General features: G+C 37.2%; 1 protein-coding gene across 49 annotated transcripts in view; it reads left to right on the forward strand.

Annotated features, from left to right (window-relative positions):
- The window catches only part of LOC114480326 (receptor-type tyrosine-protein phosphatase delta), a 486,676-nt gene that overhangs the window by 261,985 nt on the left and 197,596 nt on the right, over positions 1 to 27,095 (forward strand). For all 49 annotated transcript variants that reach the window (XM_028474351.1, XM_028474374.1, XM_028474368.1 and 46 more), the window contains exon 9: positions 15,218 to 15,250. The gene's annotated coding sequence lies outside the window, so the exon portion shown is untranslated. The remainder of the gene's footprint in view (positions 1 to 15,217; positions 15,251 to 27,095) is intronic.

Genomic DNA, 27,095 nt, shown 5'->3' on the forward strand with positions numbered 1-27,095 from the left:
GTAACAGTACTTCTATTTGAGTAGGATTTATCAGTACTCTTTACACCTCAGGTAAATGGCTTCATGTCAGTATATTGAAAGATATAAGTGTTACACAACATCAAACAGTCACTTATTGCAAAGGTGGACGCCTCTAACCAACTGTTCCACTCCTTGATTCAATATTGTACAAACTACACGCCTGCCTGCGTCACCACTGAAAGCAGTACATACGGTTATCTCTTAATGTGTTCGACACGTGTGGGAGGAACCTGCTCTGGGAGGTGGTATGCCACACAAATATAGTGATGTTAAAAAAAAAAGAAAAAAAATTAAAAAAAGAAAGGGAAACATGCAGCCAGATGCTGCCCTTTGTTCTCCATCACCCGTCTTCTATCCCTGCTGAAGCTCACAGCTGTTCACTCAAACAGCCAGCCGAGTAAAGGCAGGAAACAGATAATTGAAAATGTCGATGTCATTAATTATAGCAGTAAGAGTTGGGAAAAAAGCAGCTTTCATTTGGAAAATACGAGTCTCGTTTTGCTTCAAACCTGAGTGCCTGCAAAAGAGTGATTATCTGCTTTTTTTTTTTTTTTTTTTTTTTTTTTTTAAACTTTGGAGGAATCTAGGAATAGTCGCGCTTTTAACAAACAAGACACCTTCTTTTGAACCGAATACAACACATCCAATTTACACAAATGTCCTCTTAAAACTTTCAACCCAACACTTTCAGTACCATAACAAAACCAAAGGAAGCTGCAGTCGAAAGCACTTTGGTTGCCATGGTAACAATAAAAGTTGCTTTTGTTATGCACACAAACTCCTTGGCTGTTATGTGTTATTACAGAACTCTCTTGAAATTGCTATTTGACTACTGTGTCATTAGACGTTGATTTTCTCAGTAGGACTCGAGCCTCCTACTTTATCACTGTCCTTAAAAAGCATTTTCACTTTTTTTTTTTTTTTTTTTGACAAAGTGCATCAAGCCATCTTTTTCTCCTCTGAGTGAAATAACTGAACACATCTACATGAAATGCATTTTGTGAGACATGATTTGTCTCAAATAATTTAATGACAATGCAAAAGGTCTAATACTAAGGTACTAATGAAATTCAGGTGTGATTAAGACAACAGCAAGGAATTAGAAAACACTTCTCAAAAGTATTCAAGAAAACCACAATTAATTTGACTGATATGATGGCTCAGTTGGCCAGAAACATTTTTTTTCGTATCTACCATGACGGCTATATCTTAAAACTTTTGATTAGCACATAGGTGGAGTTTGAGACTCTTGCCAGGAGGGGAAAAAGAAAAAAATACATTGACCATCGAAATTCGCGCCAACCACAATGTGTGTATCATACACAATATGCAAATATGACTAGTAGCATAACTGATCATGTTGACAACAAAAATTTGCATCGACGGGTCATTTAATGTTGTAAATTCATGATAGAATCAGGCCAGCGGCCGCTTTCTGCTTAATTCCTGCTGCAGTACCATACTTGAACTGCTGGGTGCAGTGTCGCTTCAACATTTACATTGTGTAGAAGGATTGCACAACAGAAGAAGAACCAACCTAAAGTCTCAAAAGTTTGGGACCATTTCACTGAAAACTTATACTACACACCTGAGGTATAACAACAAATAAATTCATATCTGTATATTTTGTACAGTCACTGTGTTTTATGGCACTTAACATATTTGTATATTATGTACATTATATTAAGAATTTTCACTACGTGGGGGGCACTGCCCCCCAAAACTCATATGGATTAGCACTTTCACAAACTCCACCAGCTATCCATCCATTTCACCTGCTTTATAAGCTTTCACTATCCTTTACGCCAACTGTACGGTATCCTTAAGAACACAAATCCAAGTATTAAATATGATACAGTATCTCATCATTTTTATTAGCAACCTTTTAACTAAAGCATAGCTCTAGAGTCAGATCTTAGAGTTTCGGCGACTGTGTTACGCTCAAGTCTCATGTGCTGCAGATATAAAGCCCTTTTCCTGGGCCATTTAGAGAGGTGCCAGCCACTCTTGTCCCTGTAACACTTAGTACAACTCCTAATTGATTTTACAAGGCAGCTTAGGCTCTAATTGCTGATTTGCCTGGGGAGAATCTTGATCCAAATGGCTTAGCAACTTCTGTGGCGTGCTGTTGGAAGATAGGAGAGTGGGAAGGGAAGGGAAGGGAAGGCGATGGAATGAAACTGTCATCAAACAGGTTTGTTTGGAGGTTGTTTTTTTTTTGTTTTTTGTTGCATCGTTTTGGAAAACCTGAGTAATTCCTTGTATCCTGAAAGTCTGGGTCCTTTAAAAAGTTAACTGATATTAGAAGGCTGTATCAAGTGCTGTTCACATTTTAAGCTTGATGATTGTGATGATGATTAGGATAGAGATGGTGAGGATTAGGATGACATTGAGATGAGAATGATAATTAGGATAAAGATAATGGAGATGTAGATGATGAGATCAGCCATTTGTCGGGTTAACGGATCAACCCAAGAAAAGATCTTGCACATTTCCACCGCACATCTTAGATTGGTATAAGATCCAGATGGCAGGATCGCCATGATTAAAAACATGAAATGGCAATGATTGGCAATAACTGTTTAGCAAGCCTTAATTCAAAACGTATATACGTATTAGACAAGTAAATTCATGTGGCGTCCATTCACACCACATTCATACATGAAAATTATTCATATTCGGTTGGTGCCAAGCAGCTAATTTCGAACTGGTGCGGACAAAGAGAATCCTACTGTTTGAACGAAACAAATACATCTACAGGACAAAATGGGTATTGTTTCTTGCTAAAGGACACAACAGCCCGTAGCCCGTTTAGAAATTGTGACTTATGGGGTTAAGCAGCTGTAAAAAAAAATGTTTCTTCTTGTCTCAGAGGGTAGAGGAAGGGTTCTAATAACTGCAGGGTTGGTGATTTAAATCTCCCTCGATATCTACAACTGTACCTTTATGTATCCAGTTGTTTTCATCCACTACTGATGCCAGTGGGACCGCAAAAATACTGTCAAAGGGACATTTCTAGTGTTTTAATGCATTGAAAACCAAAACAAAACAATGTCGGATGTTGATATTGTGGCTTCCACAGAAAAAAACCCATAACTGCTCAAATTTCTGTGTTATCTGGCAAAAAACACGAGAAGTCACGATGAGAAGGTAGTAAAACTGCTTCTTAAATAAAACTTTGCCGCTTTGGCGCCATTTTTGCATTCATAACGGGACTCCTAACCCCACAATGCCATGTGCAAAACTTTTCTGGACTTCAAGTCACATGACCAATTGACAACAAAGTAATTGTTATTGCTAAACTTTAAAGCGGCAATTCCTACCTTCGACATCTGATCGAAGGTCTGGCACCCTCTCCAGGGTGTACCTCCTACGAATGCCGATTGAGAAGATGAAGATAGTCACCAGCAGACCCCTGTGACCCTGAAAAAAGGAGAAAAGCGGGTCAGAAAATGTATGAATGGACGCACATTTGAGCAAATCCCTGTCGTGATGACATGGATGACAGACAGGTACTATTAAAAACATGTGAATTATGTGGTTAAGGAGAAACTAAACCTCCAAACCATGTTTTAGTAGTGCTATTTATTGATCCTAGTCCAACTCTCAACACTTTAGTCAAAGTATTTCAATTTTTGTTCAAGTTTTGTTGTGAATAGAGAGGCATATTGAGTATTGAGTAGATAGCTAGCATAGCATAGATTGTTCTTTGGTGATTTTATAGTATGGACTGGGCGTGTCTTAATTGTTCCTGAAGCCCCGCCCTAAATAAAGGCCTTTTTTTCAATTTCCCCCCTACTGGTAGGTCAGCAAAAACCTGGGGGTTTAGTCACACTTTATGCAGCATTAAAGCAGATGAACAGACGATTATTTTGATTTACAGATTCTGGGGCTCTTTCATTATTTCTTCATTATCGTAATGAAGTCTAGATTTTCAGAAGTGCATGACGAAAGATAATGTATGAAGTCCAGGTGCTCAAATCCACTAGTGGACCATATTTGTAAATGACATTTTCTATCTCAATGGGATGACCTGTATAAATAAAGGAGAAACACAATTTTAAAAAATGAAGAAAAAAAATTAAATCCTACTGATAATCTTATGAACTAATAATCAAATAAACTTTCAATTAAATCTTAAAAATTACATCTGATTTCTATGGAAGCCTGTTTCCATCACTAAAAAAAAACACTACGGCTAGTCATGATTATAATTTTGTAAACTTTTAAGTCATAATTATGACAAAAATATTGAAAAAATGCGACTATAATGATGATAATTTTGCAATGAAAACTTATTGATGTACTATTTTCTACACCATGTGTTTAATTCTAAGAACTGAATAAACAGCCGTACGATGCGCTTTGAATGAATTATTATTCAAAGTGTAAATGGTAACAGTCAGTGTCGATACGAGACTGCAGCAAATGCTGTTTGTCTCATAATTATGACTTTCTATCTCATAGTTATGACTTTCTTTCTCATATTTGTGATTTCTATCTTATAATTATGACTTTCTATGTCATAATTATGACGCGTGATTATTTTGTTTTATAGTGGCAGAAACAGGCTTCCATGCAAATCATTCAGTGGTGATAACTACTATGAACTCAACATCAAGGCATTTTATGTATTTCTTTTTTTATTTCATTTTTTTACAATGATCAATATAGTGCTGAATTATTTGCTGTGCCAGATTCGTCTTTTGAGATTCAATTCAATTTAACTTTATTTATATAGCACCAACTATAACAACAGTCATCTTGTTGCGCTCATCAAAATATAAAGTTCTTAAGTAAAAAAAAACAACAATTCCACGTGAACCAGCATCAGCGACAGTGAGGAGAAAAAGGATAAAGATGTGTTTTCAGTAGCATTTGCAATTATTTGTTGATTACCACTGTTTACCAAAGACAATTAACCAATGAATTACCATTTAATACCAACACTCCATGTGTCATAACTTTAGCATTGCCATGCCAGTCACAGTTCACAGCATAGTTCCCCAAAAAAGAAGTTGGTCAGAAATGAACATTAGCTGCGGTTAGACGCTGGTGATGTCGGTGTCCTAATGCAAGGTGATTTTGTAAGAGCTTAACATAAAAGTTGTTTTGCACCGTTAGTTCTGATTGTTGCAGCCATGCTCCTCGGCTTCATGTGCATTTTTATTAGCAATTGTCTCTCCGTCAGCCATTTTTATTCACAACACAGCTCAGGCTCTGAATGAAGAGAGACGTTTAGGGTAATTTGCTGGCAAATGAAATTTTCACTGTCTTTTCTTAGTTGCATTACGGGGCCAGGCCCTTTTATAGATTTCAAAATAATGAGTCATTCAAATGGGATTGAATTTACTAAGAGTCATAATTATTCATTCAAGAATAGATAACGAATATATAATGATGAAAATATAGATGGACGAGTCGTGCTTTTTAAAGTTAATCGATACATTCTCATCTGTTAGATGACTAAAGGTGAACATTGCTATTGTCTTACACCTGTGAATAAGCCACATTCCACCCAAAATCCATCCACATAACAAGAGGCAATCACTATGAGTTCAATATTTAAAATATAGCATTCCTCTTCCAGGACTTATCTTTAATCATCTAACTAAACCCACACACTTTTTCTGGTCTGAAGAATCATTTTCATATAATTAATTTCAAAGCAACACAATTTTACGAAAAGTACTGTATATGAGCATATATATGTATACAGCCAGGCAGAAAATGGATTAGGAGTTGTATTTAGGAGGGGAAGGATGGCAGGGATGGAGTTCACAGAGAAATCAAACACAGAACCAATGCTTTGGCAGAATTGTCAATTTTAGCTTTTTGGATATACAAGATTAAATCAATCTTTCTCCAAATGTGTTTCTGTAGAGTTATGTAAGCTGAGTCTTTTAGTATGTGCCTTAACTGAAGTGCAGGGTAATTATTGAAGCATATGGATGGCTGGCCCCCCTCTTAACCCACTCACTAATGATGCTTGGCTGTTACAGAAGGGCATGGCAAGGACACTTCTTGTATTAACTGATGTATACCACCACAGATCCAGGACTACTGCTTCCATTAATTTAATGCTAAGTTTTTATTTACCAAAATGTAAGTTCCTGTTAATTTAGACGATTAGTTAAATAGTTCATAACTTGATTACCAAAGGAATTAGCTTCATTAATATAAAAAAGTAGAAGAGTTTAATAAACCTATGTTTTAAAAGTGATGAATATCTTTTTACTGCACATTTTCCCCCCAATCACTAGTTGTGTTTCCATTTCAGATTTTGCAAAATAAAAGCGATATTTCTAAATGTCAACAAAGTATAATTGCAGTTTGAACGTGTTTCCATTTGAGGTTTGTTTGGGTAGGAGCCCTGTAACCCCCGTGAATATATCATCCAGCGAGACTTCAGATGGATGCTGAAAACCTCCTCATAACACGTCATATTCCTTTGTTGTTTGCTTTCTAATTGGCAGCAATTATTTTAAAGGGGCAGTATTATAAAAAAAATCATTTAATAATGGTTTTTTCTACAGTGATATACATTCAGAGGCCAAAGTTGAACAACTTCTTTCCCTTGTTATTATTCCACATTTTTGTTAAAAGTCAGCTCCAAACGGCAGAGTTGGATTTTGCCCCCTTATGAGTCATAAGGGGGCAAACTCCTCCTCCTGACAATACTGGCTCCACCTACCCTATAAGAATGTGAGCTCCTCCCTCTCAAACTACCTCACAGGTAAAACAAATATAGCAGCCATATATCGTCTTGTATCGCCTTTGACATGATTTGACGTGTTTGTGACCGAAATGCATAAAGGCCCAAAAACAGCCTGCTTATAGGAGCGGTCTGAAAATGACTTTTGATATGGCTAAAACTCCCGAAAACAGGCAAGTTTGGGAAAATAAACCTCAAATACTATGTTCCTGGGGTTGTTAGAACAAATGGAGCAAGCTGAAAATCAACATAATCCTGGACATTTAAAGTGTAATGCTTCGAAATGTCCAGCGCCATGTTTTCTTGGAGAGAAGTGATCATGTGACCAGCTACATCTGTGACGTTTAATTGCGGGTGTGTTTCTATAGTGCTTTTGCGACACATTTCAATATCGAAACGTCTGAAATGACCAGTTTGTATTGCGTTATATAGGTTTTGTGCATTTCCTACAGTAAAGGAAGCTCAGCTACTTACACGTTCTGCATATTTTGGAAAAAGTCTGAAATTTTAAGCATAATGAGCCAACAGAAGGTTGTGTCCAGCAACACAGTGTTAGGGTTGAAATTCCTCTTTACGAAACCGTAAAAATGTTTTTGCGATATTTTAGTGGGTTTTTTTCGAATTTCAGTGTTTTCGTTACCAATTTTTATTGCCCTATTTTGATTTTGTGCATTTCCAAGGGTAATGGAAACCCAGCTACTGACACATTTTATATATTTTGAAAAAAGTTTGCCCGTGTATTCACAAAACACCCAGTGGGAACATCAAATTTTGACAATTGGTAGCTACATCCTCGCCTTTCCTTTGGCAGCAGATTCTATTTAACTGTAGATGGACCACTTCAACTCCATTAAGTTTCTTTGCTGAATGGGATCAGGGAAGATGCCTCCCCTTTAATGCCTGCTCACTCCTCGCTTAAGGCAATTTTTTCAGCTTAAAGGCTGCAGATTTCCTTCATGTTAATGGCCCTGATTCCCTCCACCGTCCATGCAAAACATGTATACATCTCCCAGGTACGTCGCAGTGTGACCCAGCAAACTGCGGCTTTTCTTCATGTAGTCTCGTAGCTTTGGGCAAAAGAGATGCAGCGCCACAAAGGCACTAAAAGCTTTGGCGGACAGCTCAGGGCTCTGGCACAATGGATCCAACAGTTCCACAGGCAGAAATTGAAAATAGCATCACTCCTTGAGCTGTTTGCAATTCAGCTTAAATGGCCTTTTTGCTAAATACTCCTCCACATTCACGACAGCTATGTAGTGGATGTGAAGTGAACATGCTGAACTGGCAAAAAAAAACATAACGTAAAATGCTTACCTTAAAAAAAAAGTTCAATATTGAACTTCTTAGTGTATTACGACTGCATTTTGCTATGTTGTCAATGACCATGGGGAATACATTTGACACAAGCGTTAGTCTTGTCACACCTGGAGTGTTGGCCTGCCATTTGGTCATCTACGTCAAGGAAAGAACTGCAAAAGCTGCAAGTAGCTCAAAATAATGCTGCGAGATGAGTTCTTTATTGCTCTGAGCACACATTCTGTTCTAGAAATCTCTCATGGTTTCCTGTTGAGAATAAACTACTTTCTTGTACTCTCACTTTTTTCAGGAATGCTTCAATTGACAAGAGACCACCGCACTTTTATAACAAAATTAAGAATATACAAGATGTACATGACCACATGAGTAGACAAGCCGAGGTTGTATTGAACCTAAATCTAAACCACATGTGTGAAACTCCAAAATCTGGCCTTTTAAATCCCCCAATTCGATTCCCAAACATGACTCACTGTGTAACTCACCATCACATTCAGGTCCTTCCAAACACACAAATTCATTGAAACTGCAATATTTTTTTCCAGAGCTTACAGTTTTCCCACGCCTATATCATCGTTTTTTTTTTATATCAAATTGTTGCAAGTACTACATTTTTCCAAAATCCTACAATTTATCTCAAGTTTTTCCCGAACTTACATGAAAATTGGTCACAAAATCAAGGAAATATAAGTTAAGACTCAGCAGGGACTGATATCTGTCACTTATTGCTTGGATATTGTTGTTGCCTTACAGACTTTTAATACTATTAGATGTGGAAGTGCAAACTGGGGCACATGGATGATAAAATTGCTCATTTTACTGCCAATGATCTGTGGCCCACTTGAGATTAAACTGGTCCGTATTTGGACCCTGAACTAAAATGAGTTTCACACTCCTGACCTAAACCAAGAACAGAACTACATTAATCTACTGTTATTTACGTAGCTATAACAACATGTAATGCAAATTAACCTGGACTAATCCCCAGAGGCACAAAAGTTCATGTGTGATTTCTTTATTTTTTTAATTTAATTACTACTTGTCGCATATTTTCTACTATTTTATTTAAATACTTTGAAGACTGATGATTGTATAAGCATTAAATGAATGTTTATGTAATGTTTTTATTTGTGTCGGACCACAGAAAGACTAGCTTTTGTCTTGACAAAAGCTAATGCGGAGCCGAAAAAACAAGAAAGAAACTGTCAGGAGTGTTAAAAGTTTTACTCGAGAAACTGATTAAAAAAACAAAACGACAGCCCATTTGGAGCCATACATTGGGAAACGTTTCTCTGGACACAGGAAAACTTTCCAAGCCTCAGGGGTACACAGGAGGAGAAAGAAATGTTGAGAACCACTGCTTTATTCTCCCACTGGACCCACGAGACCAGATGGTGTGTTTGTGAATCTCACGGATGCCCAGTTGTTTGGTAATGAATGCAGATCTGGCCATCTAACAAAAACAAAGTGGGGAAAAAAACAACAACAAAAAAAACTACACTTGGGTGAATTCCATCCCTCATTCAGTGCACGTCAAATATTTCTGACAAAGACGTATGGTTAGAAGAAGGGGCCTGTAGCCAGAGACTCAGCACTAGCTCTGACAAGAACAAGAAAGTAATGCCACACAACTCTTACATTTTGAAAACAATTTCATCTTTGGAATTACTATTTGGAGTAACATAATAGGTCTGTACTACAAAGCTGGATTTCCTCTTATCATTCTAACTTCTGAGGTTATTTTTGTGTGGTCTGTACTACGATGCTGGTTGACTTCTTATCTGGCCAAATCACCATGGTAACTTATGCTAAACGGCTAACCTGGTTGGGACCAGGTCAAGTGCTAGAATAAGACTGGAGCGAGTGTCCATACCTTCCTGTATTTGCCCGATCTCATTAGATCTCAGAAGTTAAGCAATTCGTAGTTTGATGGGAGACCACTGAGAATTCCAAGTGTCACAGTGGGGGACAGTCGCTGCAGTGGTATCTGTCATTGTGTCCTTGGGCAAGGCACTTCACCCACATTGCCTAGTTTGAATGTAGTGTGTGAGTGAGTGTTGGTGGTGGTCGATGGTGCACTATGGCAGGCTTGCTTCCGTCAGTCTGACCCAGGGTAGCTGTGGCTACAATAGTAGCTTACCACCACTAAGTGTGGAGTGAAAGAATAATGCCTTAATTTCATAAAGCTCTTTGAATGTCTATGATAAAGCGCTATATAAAATCCAATGCATTATTATTATTATGGTATAAAAGTACCACCTCCTGACCAATCAGTTCTCTAAGAAAATGACCTTGCCCAAGAATGGGTGGGTTATAAAACTGATGCGACAGCTGAGAGAAAGAATGATCGATGCAACCGGATGAAAAGAAAGATTTTTATCTGATAGTAAAGTCTCCGTGTTTCGGGCGCTCTCTGATCAATAAATGTATTAGTTTATTCATTTATCCATATACAGTATGTTGTTGAATCTGAGAGCCTCAGTTCTGTCAGGTTTTGCAGGCTGTATAAAATACAAATATCGTCCACCTTATGATGTAGGCTGAGCTGTATTAACGCAGCATCAGAGCCACACACTGCACCCAAAATGAGGCGGATACATTAAAAGACACACGTCTGTGCTGTAGTAAAGTGAATCCGATGAATTCATGCTGTTTAATCTCACAAATTTACACATCAGTCATCAATTATCTGTCAGCACTCCTTCCTTGTTGTTGTTGTTTTTGGTCTGAATTATGGATTTTGATTATTAACATTCTTTATTTTAAGAATTGTTCCTCATTCTGACGTAAGTTGCTTCTATAACATTTTCACCGTGTTTTCCGATTGGTCAGACGTTGCAATCTCTACCAGTGTCGTGAGCCCGCATGCATTGAGGCTTGAATCACCTGGTTTAAGTTAACATGTTGATAACCAGCTTTGTAGTACAGCTGCTCTGTGACGGCAAATGTTTGACAAACGGAGAGATATCCCAGGTATATTTATCCAGCTTCGTAGCATAATGTATTTCAGTCATCTCCCTATGTTGACATTCCAAACATTTCTCCGTACAGCCTATGCATTGCATACTAGGCGTTAGCTTTAATTTACCAGCTTGTAGGTAGCAAGGCTGCCTCCAAACTCCACCTAATTCTCCCTGTCTTCCATTGAGAAATAGTCTTTCACCTTCAGTCTATTTGAAATTGGTGGGAGCCAAGCTGGCGTTCACAGTTGCTTGCTGAAGACGAGTCCCTGTCTAAGCTCTGGCAGTTGGACTGATAGCCAGTGTGGAGGAATGGCAGCTGTTGAAGGGCTTTTTAAATTGCACCCAGGTTGATGGGTGGCTGTCAGGGCGGGGCAACAGAGGGAGATTTTCAACATTGGGGGGAGTGGCAGGGGTGGGAAAGACATTGACCCTGACACCAAGTTGTTCCGAAAAAAAAAAGAAATGTGTAGAGTCCTGGAAAATGAAATGATAGCGTAAAGCAAAGCAGAGGTGGTTTGTTGGGTGTGAAGGAAGAAGTGAAATGGGAGGGTGACTTTAGCATTTAAATAAATGAAGCATTAAGGCCTTTCATCGCCAGGGTTACTTAGGTTGGCTGCACATCACCACTGTTCATCACATCTGATATTTCTAGTGAGTATTTACCCAAAACACCATTTCATCCCCTTTTCTTTTCCTCCCTGCCTAATCATCTGCCACTGATACAAATAGAAATGTCAAAAGACAGTCATTTTTTTTTCTCTTTTTCATGGGGATTTACATTCTCCTCTCCATGAATCCCTACAATTGCGTTAATTACTATTGTGGAGATGTTTTTCTGTCAGCTTGAGGATCAAATCTCTGTGAATAGAAAATAGAATAGAGTGCTAGCATGCTTTGTAACGCTGTGCACGGGTATAATGTGACTCTGCTCCACTGGCTGCTCGTGCCTTCCTCTGGTTGCGCTGCGCGTCATAAATAATGTAACATGGACAAATGCTGTTGCGGTTGTGTGCCTGTAAAATATTATCTGAGAGAGTGTGAAGCCAAAATCTTAAAATATGTTTTGTATTTAAATAGCGCCTTTGCCAAGCTTTTAGTTTAGTTGTTCGATATTAGTCACGAGTGATGTAGACAAAAGTACAAAAAGTTGGAAAATACATCTCAAGAGAGGAATTTAGTCAAATATAAATAAATATAATTATGGAGCTGTCCATTTCTATCTATTTATACATATTTAGACAACATTTTAGCAAAATTGTTGATACAGCAACATTCTATGCATTAAAATTTGTGTTGACTTTCCACAACTCTATTCAGCAACTCTTTCTTCCAAAACAATAGTGATACCATTTGGACCATTAGCAGAAATACACTTGTAGCTCATTTAACCGAGCAATGCTCTGCTTAAAATTACATCCTACTATTTCAAATAACTCTCCCCAACCTCAAAACATTAAATCAGCTTTAGAAATATTTTGTCATTTAGAGCAGCAATTCTTAACTGGTGGGTCGGGACCCAGAAGTGGGTCACGGACCTGTACTGGGTGGTCAAAAATAAATAAATACTTAATGTTTCTCATGTTGGACTTGCCTTTTATTTTGAAATAAACTTTTCTTTTGGCAGGCATGTTGTGAAATGCATGTTACACAGGAAAACACATAGATTTACGTTTTAAAGAAAAGCATGTGTGTGTGTGTTTTCAACAGCTATTTTTGACAAAAACTAAATTTGGTTAGTTTGAATTCTACAAAAAAAAAAAGTGGGTCGCGATTTAATGACCGTAGCAAAATGTGGGTCCCAGGGTGAGACCAGTTGAGAACCCCTGATTTAAAAAATCTAACAGTATTTTCATTGTATACATTTGTGTGTATTACTTCTTTGGGTGGACTAACATGAAGAAACGTGCACACGTTAGTTTGTCAGGTGCAAATTTAGCAAATTTAAGATCTTAAACTCACAAATGCACCATAACAGTGTCGTCAGAGACACTAGCTTAATAGTTATTATAAAATAGTTATTTTCGCTACCTTTATGGGTGATTGAATAATCTGCAATATATTGCTAAAACTTATAGATTGATTGCATTAATAACCAACTGGCTTTCATGGTGTGGATGAGTCCGGTTGTGGCTACATTTAGCCATACTAATATTAAAGGTTGCTAGCCTCTGACAGGTGGCTTGTTCATTACCTGCTAATTTCAGTGCCTGCACCTATTAATCATTTCCTGTAATTCCCATTCAGCAAAAAGCTTTTATGGTAGAGCAAGCAGGGTTTAGAAACAATTTCACTTTCCTTACACTGTTTTGTTTTGCTATCTCGTTCGTTTAAGCTTCCAGATTCCTCCAACAGGAGAGATGACTGATCCAAAGTGACAAAAAGATGGATTAGATGTAGTTTTTAAGTCCAGATATTCAAAATGACCCTATTCATACATAACACGCTGACAGTTAGCTTGTGTTTTCATAGCGCTCACTAAATCCAGGCCGAGCACCCATAAGCCTGTGATTGTAAAGCTCTAGAAGAGAAATGGGAGCCGACTGTGCATCAAACTGTAGCCATTTACTGACTCCATGTTATAGCTTGCATATAAACTAGAAATAAATTCCCTTTTAACGTTTTGACAGCAGATATTCAAGTACTTTGCCTTAAAACTCAGCATTCACATTCCTCAGCCAGAACCAATTGTGCTAGCGACATCCACCAAGCCCAAGTTTTATCGCAACATGGGGGAAGGAAGCAGAGCATGAAGATATGCATATTTATCAGTCATGTGACTAATTCTTTTCCCCCTTCGTCTTCTATATTCAGCTTTTTTTTTTCTTTTTTTTTTTTTTTTGGAAATGAGCTTGGTAATCATCGACAAACCTTGACTGACTTCATACACGCAATCAGTGGTGACATGGACAGTTGTTTTCCTACTTTCTGGTCAATCTCTGACCTTTTGTGCGCCCCCCATGTTTTAATTAGTGTTAAACTAAAACGCTGCTGCTAAGTGCCCCCCATCTCCCGTTTCCCCATTGTTCTCATAACTGACTTTGTGCTCCAGTAAGACCCATGTGAAATACACAGCATTGAGTCGATGACTGAGAAATGGAAATTGGCAGTGGAGGGATTTTGTAAAATTACAGGGGCTTTAGTGCCAAATGTAATCAGTAGCTTTTTTCATGTTTGCCCTTTACCCTGTTAAAGGAACTGGTGTTTCTGAATCAGTGCTTGGAGAAAGACTGCACATTTTTGCATAGATCAGTGGTTCTCAACCTTTTCAGCCCGTGACCCCCAAAATTAGGGTGCCAGTGATCAGGGACCCCACTATACCTGAAGGTGGTTGAACACAGACATTGAAGAACAGTCATGTGGAGACAGGGCCATCTATAAGGGGGGATAAAGGGGAGAGCTTTTTGGGGCCCAAATGATGGTCTATTTTTTATGAATCTGTGATAATCACATGTATTTATTTATCTGATTATTATCCACTGTTATCCAGAAAGTTTATTATTATTCGGGCCATAGGATATAGTCATCTTAAAGATGTAAATCATTGTTTTAATCAGAATTAAAATGGGTTAAAAGTGACCAAAAACTGTGGAAAAAGTGGTAAAATTGGATTTTAAAAACCACAGAAATTGGGCAAAAACGAACAGAAAAAGTTGTAAAAAGGGTTCAAAGTGTCAATTTTGGAACATTTAGTTTAAACGGGCAAATAATGGACATAAATGATGAATGTGGTTAAATTGGCCAAAAAAATAAGCATGAAATCTGGTGAAAAAGTTAAAAGTGAGAGTAATGGGTCAACATATGACATTAAGTGCATAAAAAACATTGAAATTTGATGAGATTGATTGAGAAGTGCCAGAAATGGGAGTAATGTAGCAAAAATGCATTAAAAAGGAGCAAAAATATGGCAAGAAAAATGTGATGAAAATAGGTTGTTGAAATATGGCAAGTTTGTGTTGTATGTTTTGTGTTGTAGTTGTTGTTGTTTTGTTTTGTTTGTTGTAGTTGCAAAAGGGTAAAAATAAGCAAAATTGGGCTCAAATTGTTTAGAAAATAAACTGGCGACCCTCTCCCAGTGTCTCACGACCTCAAGGTTGAGAACCTCTGGCATAGATGTAGCCGCTGGTGTTAAAATTATTTCTCAACAATTAAACTAAGTGTTTCAAATTTTGATTGCGCTCATTTGTTCATGTTCTTTTATCCTCAGAACTCTACAAAACAGCTGCGTAAGTTCTGAAAGGTAAGACCATAATTTTTCATATCAGATCATAAGGTTGTTTTTTTTAAATTTTTTTTTCATTTCACGCTGTAACCTCAGAATGCAGTGAATGTTAGTCATCGCCGAGAACAAAGTTGGAGGTTGGAAAGTGAAAAGCTGCTTGCTCTTTCCTTCCCCGCTGTTTAATTAGCGTGCTTTCAGATACTGGAGTGCCACTTTAGCAATCATGAATTCTGTCCAGCCAATAAGAGCTTGTGTTGAACCGTGTCTGGCAGTGATAAATGGTGTGCCCGGCCCATCATCTCTCTTACCCATGCAACAGTGCATTGGGAAAATACCAGGGAGAGACAGAAAGCTAAGTGGGCATGTGGGTCATTCGATTACTGCAGAAATCCACGCGGGGCACAGTACATGTGTGCGTGCCTTTGTTTGGACAGCGTGTTCACAAAAAAAAAAAAAAAAAAAAAAAAAACACATCTGCTTTTGTTTGCGTTGTATGCTCTATTTGACTTGTCAGAGTGACTCAATAAGTGCACAGTGGAAAATCTGGAGGTCAAAATACACTTAATCTATTAGCCTTTACCCACTAAATGCTGCTGCATCAGGAAGCAACGCTCTATATATTCTAATCAGGATGCTATTCATTTGCTCTATATCACCCAAATGGGACTCTAGGTTTAGGTGCGGTCAATACAATGAAGATTTATAATGGTTTTAAGTTGGAGTAAGTGCTTGTGAGCACAACAGAACAATTAATGACCGGCAGCTTAAGGGAGAGCATTTTGGAACTGAATATTTCATTAAAAGAACAATTTATTGGGTAAAAGTTCTCAATGGTAGTGCGTCTTTGAAACCCAATAAAGTGCTTTATCGATGTTAGAGAAATAAACAAGTTCAACTGAATATATTCTCAGCACTATGCTAAATTGTTGTTAAAACTGGTCAATGAGTATAAGTTCAATGATCATTTAAAAATATGTATTTTATTCTTTTTTTTTTGTTTTGTTATGCAAGTACATCTATGTGGTATGCTAATTCTAATAATTATCTTAGGATTCTTCTTTAGAGGAAAAAAAGTTAAATTAAATGTTTTATATCATCAGTTCATTTCTATTCAATGCTCAACTCAGAAAACCAAGTAGAATTGAAGTGCCACATTCATATAATTATGATAAAGTTCTTTCTTTTTTTGCCCTTAAATCTTCAACAAGGTACATATTAACTCAGAGGGGAAGTTAGCTTATAAAATACATTATGAAACACAAAAGAATGTGCCTGTCAACCTCAGGGGTCAAATTATGGAATATTCTAACATATAAATGAAATAAAACAAAAAATATAGGCAAGTTTAAAAGAACATGTAACATACAAATATGAGAAAAATATGTGGATTACCTTAAGACGATAATGGTTACAAACAAATGGATATTTTTGTAATGCCCTACTCTGTGTATAGAAACATAATATTATATACATGAGTAAGATATTTTGTATATTTATACTATATATAAATGGCGTATAATTGACTATAATTGATGTATTATAAGAAACATTGGTGTCTGAATGGTATGTGTGTATATATAATGTAATATATACAGTATAGTGTATATATCGTATACCTTTTTATTTACCTATTTATTTATCTACTGCTGCTGAAACACTGCACATTTTCCATTTGTGGGACAAGTAAAGGTTATCTTATCTTTTAGATGGTGATTGATGTAAACATTATTATGTAAACTAAAACCTTATTGTGATGTAAAAAGGGTAGAATTATATACATTTTAACTTTTCCCCACAACCCTTTCAAGCATGTAAACTTGCTGCAAATTAAAATACTTGTTTTTCCATTTATTTATTATTATTTATTTATTTATTTATTTTTCCATATGGGCGGCTATATTTTGTTTTTGTTGATGACTGTTTTTATTGTCGTTTGTTTGTTTGAAATTAGGATTCAATTCCAAACATACTGTAATATTTGTACATTTTAAATGTTTGTAAAACCAAAATCACATTGTCACTTTATTAGGTACACCAAGTAGCTATTCTGCCATTTACATGGTGGTGTTTTTAGGAATGTATTCATGGACATGATCTGTAAAACCTTCAAACAGGCATCAGAATGTCAATGGAAAGGATTCAGCTTCAAAAATGGCTAATCTGCAAAGAATTTCACCCACAACCACCTCGAGGGTTTATAGAGAAACGATCTGAAAACACATGACCCAGTGAGAATATCCAGGTACTACTCATTAGGGTCCAAAATGCTGTCCTACTTACGTATTAACTACCATAAAATACTATTTATTGTCTTTCTTTCTATTCTACGTGAAGTCGTAAAATATTATTTAAAAAAACTGATTTCGATTTCAGATGTCAAGCTAAAAAGAATGAGCACATGTCGTATCTTTATGAACATGTACTTTCTGGGGCATTTACATCAGTAATCACTGGAGCTCTTTACATTGGCTCACAGTGAGGGAGCAGTCTGGAGGAGTGGGGGCATAATTAGTGATAGGCCTTGGACACGTCATACTTTGTTAGGCAGCCGCACTTTCGTTTTTCTGTCTCCACATTGCTTCAAGCTTTTATCACGGGTATACGTCTGTACATCATGCATTACTGTGCATAAGGCATGCTTTATTATAATTATACTACAATGCTTTACAGAAAGAGGAGATAAGAAGGAAAAAGAAGGTTTAACTTTACTGTGACAACTCGTGTTTTTGTATTTAGTGAGTACTGGCATGTGTCGGCGCTACTTTGATGTTTTTGCAGAGAACTAAAATGTAATAATTCCATTTTGGCTACATCTAGTGTACGAGAAAGACTTCAATATCCAGCGGTCTGGTAAGGCTTACTTTGGCTATAATTGGAGGAAACTGATTGAGCGCCGTGTTTTCTTTTAAGCTATTCCATAACATATGGAAAAGGAACAAGTCATGTGATGCCAAACGTTGGACTAGCCATTACTGTCAAAGGAGGATTCTGGCATCACCAGCGTGTGTTGTGTGTCTTTTTGCGCGAAGTTGTAGAGGACTTCCTCAACCTGGGTTGGTAAATGTGAAGGCAGATGAAAGCTGCTTTGAGGATATGGTATATATATGCACAACTGTGAGGAAAAGCTTTTCCTTGACCACCTTTTTTCTTTTGCTTTTGTTTTTTCCATTTACTCTCCTCTTCATTCCACCTCTTTTATTTCTCCCACCCCCCCTTTCTTTATCCACACTCATTCTCATGCCACTCTACTCTCACTATCTCCTCTTACCTGGCCCGCTGCCTCTCCCTACTACCCCTCTGTTGTTTCCTCCGGTCCAATTTTCCCTATACATACCTTCCACTCCGTAGCCTCTTACTCAGCTGTCCTCATGCCTACACTCATCTGTAACTATGGCGCTCCCTGTCCTCCCAATCCCATTTTTCATTCATTATGTTTTCAAACAAAGGCAGTCCAATCTTTAAGGACAACATGCAAAAAAAAAAAAAGCACAAAACAAAAAATAATTTTTTTCGACTTTTTTCGTCATGACACGCGTTTCTTGACTGAGCCCAGTTTGTGTTGTTAATGCGTAACTATTGTGACAAATCTTAAGCTCATTTCAAGTTATGAATTCATGAAGGAGCTGCAAAGGGTTCAGGTGCAAACCCCAGAGCAGTTTTCAGAAATCTCTTTCGCCATAACACATGGCACCTCGACAGAAAGTAATATTTCTACTTTTGTTCATCATGCTTGATAAAACACGCAGGGATGTGCAAATTGTTTCAAAAAGTTACTTATTTTGCTTGAAAGTGGAGGCTAATTATGGATTGTTCCTCAGGTTAGATGACGAATTTGGATATAGGCTGTGTTGAAATGGCACACTAACGTACTATTCACTATAAATTCAATGAGTATCTACTATCTACTATAAGCATGATAGGAATTAAGTAAGTAAGTAATGGAATAAAACATGTACAGTAGGTGGCAATATGCTCCTATTCCAGTTGGTTGCAAAGTCCCAATAACAAAGAAGAAGAACAAGAAGAAGAACAAGAAGAAAGTGAGTGGGGGGGTGCCAAGATGTACACACTCCAGTACAGTAGGTGGCGATATGTACCTATTCAAGTTGGTTGCAACACGCCAATAACGAAGAAGACGAAGAAGACGAAGACGAAGAAGAAGATAGTGAATGGTGGGCACCAAGATTTACACACTCCAGTACAGTAGGTGGCGATATGCACCTAACAAGTATGATTAGGATGGTGGCCGTTCCCACTGAAGTAAACTTCCAAGTTTCACAAGATGCATTTCGAACCCATGACAACAAAAACCTGAAGCACACTGAGGCTAAATATTGCCACCTATGAAAGTTCTGAAAAAAATATTTCAAACGAGTAAGTGAAAAACTTGCGGAAAAACATTTTTGTACCAACATTTCAGAGATTTCATATTTTCCGCCATTTATTACTGACAAAACGTCAAGTTAACTTCAAAACAAGAGCGCTATTTACAAATGCGTTAAAAACACGAATGGAAGACAAGAAGAGACGCTTTTGCTTTGAAAAGAGGATGTTTGATCTTCAGTTTGAAGCCAGTGCCAGGATGATTTTACAATCCATGAATGTCCGCTCCCAATGCATCGTGGGGCGGTTGAGTATGACTAGTGTACCCACCGTGCATACTCAAAAAATGTTCCGATATAGTATACATCTAGGTATTTGTGTACTCAATCTGTTCACACTAATGTGAACGCACTCCATACTAATATTGACAACAAACTTGGTATGCATAGTACGTTAGTATGTGATTTAGAACACGGCCATAGTCTCACTTTTAATAATAAGTCTCTTGTTTATTTTTGTTGGTGTATTAAGTTTGCCTTCTTTCCTAAGACAGTCTGAATGGATACAGTTTAAATGCAGACTTACAGTACATGTGTACACAGTAGCTAGTATTTTTAATAAAGTATAATTTCTTATACTTATTTGGGCGTTTTTTTTTTTTTTTTTTTTTTTTCGCAGAATATGTTTGTCCTGCAACCTATACAGGATCTAACTAAGGTCAGATTGGGTATTTGTGTATTATTCAAGCCACTTATATTTTCCATTACTCATCATCAAAAAAAAACCCAGCACTGACTGAACCACTCAGACTTTTGATACACATCAAAGTCTTCTGCTTATAAAAAGCTTTATTGTTGTTGGCAATCTTAAGTAGGCTGAAATCTCCGTGTATTCAAATGCACTGCTTTCAAAATAACAAATATGGCAGCATTGATAAAAACCAGATTGAGGCAACCTCTTTTCTGACTATCAGATCATTTGGAAAAAACAGGGATAAAATCAAATAATGTCGAAAGAAATTATATTGTGAATCTTCATGTTTCTCGGTTTTTAATCAAAGCCAAATGCCTTTTTTTTCCCCCCGAAACAAAATACTTGCCCTGGTTCATTCCACTTTTTTAAAAAATTTGTTTCAACATCGCAATTAGCGTTAATTCTCCGGAGTCAAAGACATGCACCCAAAGGACTCAGATTTCAGACTTTTATCTTGCAAAGTGCTTTACATATGCATATATTTTAGTGCAGCTGTATATCATAGGACTCCACTGACCTGACATTGTTACATGCAATGCATTATGTATATTTAAACACATAAATCCCACCCATATTTAGCAACTAATTCCCTAATTGCCATTCTTGAAAGAGATTTGTGCACCGACATGTTTCCCTATATGTTTCCCTGTATGAAATGATAAATCTGCATGCCCCATCGCTCTATTCTACCTCTTACATTATTTGCTTGATTGTAACTCAAAGCCCACAATTTTAAACGTCCGAGCCTGTAGTGTGCTATTGATTCTGTTTACAACACATCCATATTTTACTCTGCATATCAGTGCAATTGTTTCCGAGTGCATGCATCAATCAATGCTTTCTGGGAACCTGTGCCAAGGCGATTGTGTGCAACTCAATAGCTTCAATTTATGCTTTAATTACGATGATCTACAAAGTGTTGGGAGCTTGGTCTGGTAGGCTGCCCGGTATTGTACATTGGATTTTGTTGTTGATAAAGGTGTGAAGGCAGTTCGATTGCATTCGTCAAACTGCTGGAGCCTCAACAAATGCTGATTTGCAGCAATGAAAAGAGAGGCTAGAACAGTGGTTTTCAACCTTGGGGTCGGGGCCCCATGTGGGGTCGCCTGAAATGTTTACTAATTGGGAAAAAACTACTTATTAGAAATACATTTTATGTTTTTTTTTTTTTTTTTTTTCAAATTGAAACATCACTGTCTTAAACATCTGTATTCTATAATTTCACTTTGTAAAAATGTAGTAATAATATTAATAACAATAAAATGCAGTTAAAAAAAATAATTGTCAGTAATCCTGGCTGTATTTGGTCAATAATGCATAAGGATTTCACTGCATGATATTTCATAAAATGGGCATCATCAGGCAAGGTTTGCATGAATATTATGATGGAAAAAAAGAATATAAATACAAATAAATCTTATACAGGATATATATATATATATATATATATATATATATATATTATATATATATATAAATAAAATAGGGCAAAAAATAAGTTTAGATTGATTTAGAGTGATTTTAAAGTTTTTTTTTGTTAAACAGCAGGCATGGCCATAGTCGCACCACATGATATTTGGACTCTTTGAATAACAAAATAAACTACAGAAGTAATTTAGTCAGTAAGAGTTGAAAAAAATTATAATAATCTAAGTGAGCGCATAAATACTAAGTTAGTACATATTTTGTTTCACTAAAAGAAAGGCAGTTGTACAGAATATTTAGGTGTCACGACATTGACCCAATATAGTCGAACAAACATGATCGAGAAGTAATTCTGGGGGAAAATAAAAATGTCTTTAGGGTGGCCAAAAATGATTCATATCAAAATGGGGTCACGATCCAAAAAAAGTTGGGAACCACTGGGCTAGAAGGTCCAGTTTGACTTTTTTTTTTTATGTAAGTTGTCTCTGAAATTCAAGTCATTTGATATGATTCCTTGATTTTGTGACGCGTACTTTGATTTTAACAAGAGTGAAACTGAGAAATTGTATTTACTTGTGCAAATTGTGTATAGGGTTCATATGAAGCTGTTTTTTGGTGCAGCAAAACCATCTGAAACCAATGCTCCTCTATTGTATTTTACATCCAAAATGGTTGTGCTCATAGGAAATGGAAAATTTCTAATGCCATTTCATATCATGCCACTTGCATATGCTGCAGCAGCAGTAATACGTCTTACATTACAATATGTATTAAAAAAATAAATAAAAAAATGGCCCCATAGAGTGCTGCTGTCATGTCTCTGAGGTTGATGGCTGTGTCTTTGCACACTGCGGGAAAGAATCTGTTTCTGTCAAACAACAGCTGGTGAAGACGACATGATGTGGAGGCCACGGACAAGTGAGCCATCAAGTCTCTGACAGTATTCTGGCAAGACACGTTGCTATCACGTCTGTCTCTCTGGACTCCGCTCTTTATGACGCACGAATCAATAATAATTGAAGAGTGTTCTTAAACGTTGGATGTGTCCCACCCAGTGGCCACAAGGAAACTAAGCATGGTATGAAAACAATAGATATAATGTGGTGTTTACAGCGGTAAAAGTTACTGTAATTGAGTTGCTTTTATGGGCATTTGCACTTTTTTGAGTACATTACTTTGTACTAAAATACATTTTAAAAGAAGTAAAGTCATTAATTGCATTTCTACACCCAACTGTTACTGAGTAAATCATTACTTTTTTGTTTTAAAATGATCAATAGACATTGTGAAACTACAAAAAATGATAGCACATCATAGCAACCAATTGATTAATTGAGCTACCTTTTACGTAGTCATATTTTATGTATGACTTACTTGTACCGGCACTTGTGTACAATATCAATCAAATAACAGTACTTTGTAATATTAATAATGCATCAATTTTATATTTTTTATATTTTTTGGGACTCAAAGCCACTTTACAAAATAAAGAAAAATAAAGAAATAGGATATATCAGTACTTTTTACACCTCTGGTTGTTTAGTAAACAACGTTCTTCATAATTTATCATCCATAGAAAGAGTCGAAGTAAGAACCTACCGTATATAACTTACATAACATAATAGCAGGCATGGTGTTGAAAACACAAGACAGGTATTGATTTGAGCAACACTAATCTTTGTGTTTTGCCCGAGCTGTAAATTATATACTATGAGCAGTGAAGATTTGATCAAACCTGCTACGCAAAAGCTTTCAAGCAAGCGCCGTTATCAAATCAAAGCCCAACAACGTTATCCTCAGCTCCACCAAGGCCTAATTCCAGACCAAACCAAGCTCTCATTCTCCTTCCCTTTATATCCCCTCTGAAAAGCCCAGTGATTAGAAGTAGACTTAAAGTTGACTGCAGCAAAAAAAAAAAAAAAAAACCTCCATTCCACAAACCCCACTCATTCCCAACAGGACCTTCTTGATTCCTTAAAGCCTGGACCAGTTTGTAAGCATCAGGGGATCAGGCAATCTTTCCCTCCCTCTTCAAACGAAGAGCCCAGTGTGTTCTGTGGCCTTGGGTGTAATCTCGTTGGCTGTCGACAGATCTAGTGAGGGGGTCAGCTGTGATAACAGGATCACTCAGGTGGAGACAGGGGAGGAGACTGCCAAAGAAAAGCGTCAGGAGCTAAAAAGGAGAGAAATGTGGGCAAGTGCGAGGTGACATCTGGTTCAGTGATGCTGAGAACATTAATGTTGCTAAAAGAAATTCTCCCACAGTTGTAAACTATGTCCGAAAAGATGAATATAAAAAATGTCCTTGTGTAGTATTCATTTGTCCAGTGGTTCCTAATATATGTGTAATGTACCGGTACTCCCTTAATCATCATCATATCAGATGTACCACCATTTGGTTTGTTAAAACTCTTTGGGTGTGTTCCAAATGTCATACTAACGTACTACTCATGCTAAGTCTGTAAATGTAATGCATTTACATTCGATAGTATGGAAAGATTGAGTATGCAAGACATACACGGATGTATACTACATTGGGACTTTTTTTTAAGTACGCACGGTGGACACATGATGCATTGTGAGCGGAATGTAAAATCGCCTTGGGACCGGCTAAGATTCAAAAAAAAAAAAAAAAATCAAGCTAAAACTCAAACATCCCCTTTTCAAAACAAAAGCATCTCTCCTTGACATTCATTAACCCTAACGCTTTTGTAAATAGGGCTCTTATTTTGAAGTTAATCGGAAGTTTGGTCAGTTGCACAACGGCGGGTCTCCGAAAATCTAAGAAATGTTGTGTTTTTGTGAGTGTTACAGATCAAATGACCACATGTTGATCTTCTACTTGGTCACTTTCTCGCTTAAAATTTTTCAGAACTTTCAAAGGTGGAGAATCAACGCCAGCATACTGTATATGTTTTTTTGTAGTGGATAGTATGGAGTGTGCCATTTCGAACACAGCCTTAGTCATTGTTCCTAAAAATCTGTTTCAAAATAATTTGGAGAAGAATGTTCTTTGACTGTTTGAAAAATTGTGCCATCCACGTGTATCCTGTTGGACATAAGGCCTCTTAAATGACAATGACACTTATATTATTAGTATATATTGATTAATGAAAGAGAATACAGATGTCCATTGAACCAAACTCCATATTTACAGTATATTTTGACACCCCCAAATCGATTCCTAATCCTATTCTGTCTGAAGAAAATGCAACATTTGTTAAAAACCTTAAAGTGATTTGATAAATGTCTCATAAAGCGTTAGAGAATCCCAAACCAGTCCATTTATCTCTGCATTTCCTCAATCCACCAGCTGTCTGACCTTGTAAAAGCTGCTAAAATGAGTTCAAAAACTTCAATCCTCCACCTTAATTTACCTCTGACGTGCACACACAAGCACCTTAGCTAGCATAGCATACCTGCAAGCTTCCCCGATCATATTTTGTATGCATGTTGATGCCTTTAAACTCATCAACTCCCTCGCCTCATTCTAAGTCCTTTATTTATTCTGCCTTTCTCCTTCTCTCTCTCTGACACAGACGCCAAGAAGCAGCATGATAGGCAGTGACACAAAGCTAATGCCTTGTCACACAGGCTGTCAGCAGATTAGCCAGTGGATTACACCCTAGCCATTAGATGTGCACAGAGCGAAAGGCCGCAAACATGTCAGAAAGAGGAAAGAGTGAGGCAGTGTGTGCAAAAGAGGCACATTTTGGTGTATGTGCCACTCATAAAAGCTAATGCGAAGATCAAAAATGGCAAATGAGCTAAAACAAGGGCAATAATACAAAATACAAACAAATGTAATAGTTTGGAGTAGGGCTTGGCAATACATCGAGATTCAAGATATATCGAGTTTTCTATTTTGGCGATATACAAAAAGGCAATATTCTCTTATTTATATAAAATACTTTTTTTTAGGAGTCACTGCTTTCGCTTCTTCTCAGAACTGCATCAAAAGTTGAATGGATTTTTTGAGTGTCTTCTAACCCAGCCCTTCCCTAAACAAGCCACACTACAGAATTCACTCACACGTGCTGTCCCTTAAAGGAGAAAAAGCCTAAAGTGGCACATATTGTGCTGCTCTTTGTTAATAAATGTGCCCGTGTGGTATTTTGCATCAGCACATTAACCCCAGAAATGTCTTTCTGGTAAGAGTTTAAATTGATTGATCCTACTTTTTTCTGCCAATTTTAAGCAATCATTGATACTTTCAACCCCTTTTACCACTTTTTCTGTCGGTTTTTGGTCACTCTAATGTGCAGCTTTTAACCAGTTTCTGTGTTTTTCTCACCTTTTCAACCATATTTGGTCATTTTTAACCCATTTTAACCCATTTTATTTCTGATTAAAACAAGGATTTACATCTTTAGGTTTGACTATATACTATGGCACAAATATTAATAAACTTCCTGGATAACAGTGGATATTATTCAGATAAATAAATAAATGTGGTTATCACAGATTCATAGAACAATGGACCATCATTTTGCTGACTTTATGGATGGACCCAAAAAATCTCTCTGGTTTATTCCCCCTTATAGATGACCCTATCTCCACATGACTGTTCTTCAATGTTCATGTCTGTTTAACAACCTTTAGGTACAGTGGGGGTCCCTGGTCTCTGGAACCTTTATTTGGGTGATTGCGGGCTGAAAAGGTTGAAAACCACAAGCTTAGATTCTAATGCAAAATGTTCTAAATGTGCTGTATCTGTGTTGCCCCATCCACCACCAGCGCTCATTGCACCTTTCAACCACTAAAACCACTTTGCCAATGTAATGACATGTAATTGTCTGCTAGATTTGCCCCTTAGCGGCTCATTTTATGCTGGTATTTGTGCAAGAATAGAAGTCGAGATGTCAAGTTCTGCAGAGCTAATGTGAAACTCTGGCAGGGCTTATTCATTCACACAGGGAATTGTATTCAGAATTGCTATGAGAAGAATTTCCACCGAAGCAATGCATTTTTTATTCTTTATTTGGATCCCCATTAGCTTCCACCAGGTGGTCGCTAGTCTTCCCGGGGTCCATTCCACGACATGGCTTATAATCTATATCATTAGGGTCTTCAAGTATATTTACCAGGTATTGTCAATTATTGAAATACAGGAGATGCTCTAGTTGTGTCTGTGCATGTATGCAATGCGTGTGTGCATTATGTATGTGCATGCATGCATACAGGAGTGCATATGATGTGAGTTTGTGTTTGATGGTGAGGGTTGATGTCACGCGGGACACTTTAGCTGGTTGAGTGATCTGAATGTGTTTGGCGTGGAATGAGCCGAGTCTTAGAAATGCTAGAGGGACATGAGAAGCTAAATGTGTGAATCCCCCGCAGGATATTTGCACTGTTTATTGTG

This window comes from Gouania willdenowi, chromosome 18 (assembly GCF_900634775.1).
Source record: "Gouania willdenowi chromosome 18, fGouWil2.1, whole genome shotgun sequence".
Lineage (NCBI taxonomy): Eukaryota > Metazoa > Chordata > Actinopteri > Blenniiformes > Gobiesocidae > Gouania > Gouania willdenowi.